This window comes from Ursus maritimus, unplaced genomic scaffold (assembly GCF_017311325.1).
Source record: "Ursus maritimus isolate PB19 unplaced genomic scaffold, ASM1731132v1 scaffold_22, whole genome shotgun sequence".
In the NCBI taxonomy this organism is placed as follows: Eukaryota; Metazoa; Chordata; class Mammalia; order Carnivora; family Ursidae; genus Ursus; species Ursus maritimus.
The window spans coordinates 6255304-6261303 of record NW_024424675.1 but is presented as its reverse complement, the minus strand read 5'-3'; positions in this window follow the sequence as shown (position 1 = coordinate 6261303).

Sequence of the window (6000 nt, the reverse complement as noted above, 5' to 3'; positions counted from 1 at the left end):
CAGAATCACCCTCACAGACACACCCAAAGATAACGTTTAACCAAATATCCGGGCACTCCATGATCCAGTCAGGTGGACCCATGCAATTAACCATCACGAGCCCCTTCTCCAAAGTCGGGCATGGTGGCTGGGGGTGGGTGCCGGGAGAGCACAGGTGAGGAAAACAGGAAATCGTGTGTGAAGCTACATTTCTCTGTGCATGTCGATAGAGTCTTGGCTGATCCCAGATTCTGCCTAACTCACTCCCCCCCCCACATATGGAGTATGAAAGTGGGTGCCCAGGACAGACAGGGGCAGTTAGGAGATGGGTTTGGGACTCAGATGGAAGAAGAGCCTGGGGTTGCTTGTCTTGGTGAGAAGTGGATTGTCGGGGGCAGGCAGTCAGATGAGAGAGCACCTGAGAGCTCAGTGGGCATCTGTGATTTTTTTTCTTTAGATTTCTTTAGATTTACCATCTAAAGATAACACTGATTGTGGAAAGGTGGACAGAGAAGAGGTGAATCATATAAATTAAACTAAATTTCTTTAATGTGAGAGCCAGAGCCAGATATATTCGTTGTATAAATGCTTATTTAAAAATAGCTAATAAGGTGTTGATATCTTTTTTTTCTTTAAATATTTATTTATTTATTTTAGAGAAAGAGAGAGAGCGCATGAGTTGGAGGGACAGAGAAAGACAGAGAATCTCAAGCAGACTCCACACTGAGCACGGAGCCGGACCTGGGGCTCAATCTCACGACCCTGAGATCATGACCCTGGGATGACGACCTGAGCTGAAACCAAGAGTTAGACACTTCACAGACTGTGCCACCCAGGTGCCCCAATGTCTAACTCTTGATACTTCAGTGATACATACTTTTTAAACATTTGTATATTTATCTACGTCATAACCTTCTGCTCCAGGTAGCCAACTATGAAAAAGGGAAGTGTTCTTTTTTTTTAAAAAGATTTTATTTATTTATTAGACAGAGATAGAGACAGCCAGCGAGAGAGGGAACACAAGCAGGGGGAGTGGGAGAGAAAGAAGCAGGCTCATAGCGGAGGAGCCTGATGTGGGGCTTGATCCCAGAATGCCGGGATCACGCCCTGAGCCGAAGGCAGACGCCCAACCGCTGTGCCACCCAGGCGCCCCAGGGAAGTGTTTTCTGAAGCTTATTGACAACTACCATGGAATGCAAACGTTTATTTTCTAGCCAATCTACTAATTGACTCTTATCAATTCATTCTATTTACCTACTCGCAGCAGCAGCCAACTTTCCAAAATGGCCCCCTCATGGTCCTTACCTCCTGGTATTCATGTCTTTGTGTGGTTGCCTCTCACACTGAATACAGCTGACCACGACAGGAAGCAGCAGAACTGATGGTAATTCCAATGGTAGGTGATAAAAGACAAGTGTCTTCTGCCTTGGTCTCTCTTAGATTGCTCACTTGAGGGGACGTGGGCCACCATGTTGTGAGCCCACTCAAGCAGCCCATGGAGAGGCCCACACTAGGAAGAATGGAGGCCTCCTCACATAACCAGCAGCATGTGAGCGAACCATCTGGAAGCCCCAACCAAGCTTTAGGAAGACTGAGGCCCTGGCCTCTTCTTTAGAGCAACCTCATGAAAGATCCCAAATCAGAACCACCCAGCTCAGCTGCTTCTGAATTCTTAAGCCACAGAAACGGTCAGCTAGTGAGGTTTTATTATTTTTAGCAACGAAGTTTTGGAGGAATTAGTTATGCAGCAATGAGAACCTAATGTAATTAAATACTTACCGAGCATCTCTTGTTTGCCAGGCCCTGGCTCAAGAGAGAGAAAAAGCAGACGGCAATTCTCCTGCAAGGGCAGTGTCTCAGAAGTGGAGGGTCTGGGGTGAGCTGTGGGCACCCTGGTGAAAATGTCAAAATGTCAGCTGGAGCAGGGAGGGGGTGAAGAGCCTAGAATTTCTGAGCAAATAGGGCTGTTGAGCTAAAATCGTGGTATTAAACTAGCTCAGAGCAAGCCCTCTCTAAACACAACAAAATTATGAGCAAACAAGTGAAAACACACACACACAAAAACCCCACACTATTCAAATTTTAGAGGAAGGGGTGTTCAGAAATAGACGTCTCTAGAAGTTACGTGTCTCATACACCATGAGGCTAACGTCTCCCTTAACAAAGCAGCCTAAGGGAAGGGTGTGAAAGGTCAAGTTCTAAAAATCTCTAATACCGCCCCAAATTTGAAAACAACTGAGGAACAGAATATACTTGCCAAAGGAAAAGGCGTGAATGTCGCTCTAACAGCAATCTGTTCCTCACAGCTACATGGTCAGAAGAGAAAAGAATGGAGCAGATTTCACCGGTTTCTTTTTCCATGCTTGGAGAAAGTAGGAAAGGGAATTCCAGGAGGAACAAGGAAAAATAAGAAAAGGACCCACAACAGCCAGGGATGAGAATGTGAGTCAAGCCTAAATAGTGGACATTTTACAGAAAACAATGGGATGAAAAACTGTATATTAATGATTTTCAGCATCCATTAAATTTTTCCCCATGAGTGAGTTACATTGATAGTGTCTGTTTTTAAACCAAGCCTTCATTGCTGACATAAATATAACACATATTTGAGAATGCCCCTCTCTGCTGCAAAATCAGAAAGCATTTGGGACCTCCTCCCAAGAATGGCCTCTTTCCCTTCTGTCTGATGGGGGAAAGGAAGTTTCTACTGAGCAGATGCAGGATAAAGTGGGGCAGGGGTTTTGGGGACAGAAGAATAACATTTTTCGTGTTGACAGTTTGCATCAGAAGTAGAATTTCTGAGGTTCTAACTAACTGCATTGGAAGTAATTAATCAAAAAATTGAACCATTTATTACTACCCAGCTGCAAATGTGGGGACCCCAGATCAGGGGCCTGGAAACTGCCATTTACGTAAAAACTATAATAAGTAATAAGCATTGGATTCATATCTCTAAACTTTTTTTTTTTTTTAACTCAAGGTGATTCCTGAATGAGCCAACCTCTGTCTACTTCCAGGCCACCTCATTTAGAGCAACCCTCCCCTCCCCTATCCTGGGAAGGGTCCTGGTGGTGGGTTAGGGGTCTCATAGTGAAGCAGACATGAATGTCAGGCCACTCTGGTCCTTCTCCAAGGACATGTTTGGGGACTGGGTGGGCCAGAGTGGGGAGAAAGGGGTTCAGCTTTGCCAGAAAGTTCTCTTCAACCCTCTTCGACCCTCACAACTTTGGCATTTGCAGGTGGTGATGCTCTTGCTACTACGAGTGGCTCCACATTCACACAAATTGAAATAGTGGTGGCCAAATGGGAGGTTAACAACCGAATCTGAGTATAAAAACACAAAAGAAGGATGATGAAAATCATATGCCCCAAAACCCTGGCAACTAGCCAAAAAAAATGTGTAGCCTTATACAAAAAAGGACACAAAACGTACATGTGCGTGTATTACCGATTTTATTCAAGGGGGAATGGGGAAAAGAATCAATAATCAATGGCGTTGTAACAGAGGCTGTGATGGTCCTTCCTTACGTGTCATCTTGCCTGGGCTCCAGTCCTCAGTTGGTCACACACTAATCTAGGTGTTGCCGGGATGGTATGTTGTATTGTGATTAAAGATCCTAGCTGACTTAAAGAAAGGGAGATCATCCTAGCAGGTCTGGGTTGACCTGATTCAATGGACTGAAAGCCCTGAAGGAGAGCGATCGCCCTGGAGAAGCGGCATTTCTGCTGGTGGGCAGCAGATTCGACCGGCCGTGCCCGAGCAGTGCCAGCCCGCCCTTCCTCACGCCTCCACAACCCCCTACACCCGTCCCTTGAAGTGAGTCTCTCGATACGCATCTCCTGCTAGTCCTGCTTCTGTCTGAGCCCCGACTGATACAGAGGCCCACGAGTTAGGCCTAAAACTCATGAGGTGCTGAGTTATACTGAAAGCCTTCTCCCAAATCTGCACGAAATATTTCGCTCCTGTGTTTTATAAAGCACTCCAAGGTACACGGAAAAAACAGAAGGTTATAACATTGTGAGTCTAGCATTACCCTGGTTCCAAAACAAATAGCAAAAATAAATAGAGGCTTATTTCAATTAATAAAAAGACATAATAACCCTAACCAGATTGTTAGCAAATAAAGTCCGGGAGTGGAATTCAGTAAGAATGTGTTCTATTTATCCCAGCAATGAAGGCTTGATTTAAAAACAGACACTATCACTGTAACTCACTCATGGGGAAAAATTTAATGGATGCTGAAAATCATTAACATACAGTTTTCATCCCATCAGCATTCGTAGTCAGTTAGGAATCAGTGCGAACTAAATTTGGCTCCTAGAAAACTTACATACGTGGCCAGCATTAGATTTCTTTTCGATACTGCTGCTCTAGACCTGAGAAAATATCTTATTCTAGAGGATATAATTCATTTCTCCAAATAGATAAGAAAAATATAAGGTACTCAATCGGCCAATAAACACGTGGGGATTCATTCACCTGGATGGTCAGTAGGTGGGGAGGGGTGATGGCGAACTCCAAGCCACAGGAACCTTGTGGGGATGTGGAATGAAGCCACGAAGGGAGGGTGCTCTTCCAAGAGTTGCTGCTGAGCCTCAGGAGGAGTCTGCGGTGAATCCAGAGTCAGGGAGGTCGCCGTGGCCTGAGCCACCAACCACCAAGTGCTCAGCTAACTGGCACTCCATGTGGGGCTCAGGCCGCAGCACCCAGCACCCTGAGCATCGATCGACCACTGGACCTGAGCTGAGCCTGCAGGGTGGGGGCTCTGAGGTTAGTGTCACTGCTGCCCTCCCTGGCATCCGGGGGCTGGCTGGCTGAGGGGGGGGGCAGCTCCCACCAGACCTCCTCCTTCCAGCAGCCAGGGTTGGGGACCCAGGCCGTGCCTTCCGTGATACACACAGAGGGCATCCTCTGCATGCCCATCAGGGGATATGGAATGAGGGCAGCAGACAGGGCAGCACACGGCCTCCAGTCATCAGCAACTTCAGGGTCTGGCTCAGAGAGCTGCAGGCCTGAAGTCACAGCTGTCCTGGGGCCGTGGTCGCCCGGTGACCGAGCGACAGCTTCCGGGCAGCGCGGGATGATGGGCAATCCTCCTCTCTGGCACCCTGCCCCAGGGCTGGCTGTGGCTCTGTGGGGGCTGCGTCTGGTTGACATCTCCTGCCGTACCACCCTCTTCTTCCTTCTGCAAGGACTGATCCCCCATAAAAACGTGTCCTCTTCTATCTCCCATCCCAGCTGTCTCAGTCTGCTTCTGGAGAGCCCAGCCTGGGGTGCCTGGAACAAGCTCCGTGCTGAAGGGGGCGGCGTCTCCCGCGGGTCCCCTGTGACCATGCAGAGGGAGGAGGGAGACTGGGCTGGCAGCTTCCAGTTGGTCCTTGCTCATTCCACCCAGCACCCACCTTTCCTTCCCCACCGCGGCCCTGCTGAGCTTCCGCAGCTCCTGGTCCACGACCAGCCTCACTCACTCACTCACTCACTCACTCACTCACTCCCACGACTGTGTGCAGCCCAGCTCCTTTCATTACCCCTTACTCATTATCACTATGTGGTTCTGCTCCCATTTCAAGTCCTGATACGGGGTCCGGGGGAAAGGAAAAATAAAACTTCACGAAGGACAAGACATAACATGAATTTTAAAATCAGAACGACCTTGCCTGAAACATGCATTTAATTTTACTTTTCCTGAAAACATGTACCTTGATGTTTATATAATGCTTTACATAACCCTATAGGATTTCACCAGAGAGTTCCTGGATCTGTACCCATGTTCTTGCATCTTCAGCCACCTCTTCACTGTGTAAATGAGGTGTGATGGAAACCAAAGGTGATCTGTGCTGGCCATGTGCGGAAGGCAAGAGCCCCGGCAGATGTCAGCTGTATGCTTTGCCTCTTGGGTACAAGGGCAGGTACAAGGGTCCCTCCCCCGCGAAATGGGAAACCCCACGAACAGTGGAGATGTGCTTCCTGCACTCAGGGTATGAAAGTTACCCCTGAGAGCTCCAGGAGGAGAGTTTCTG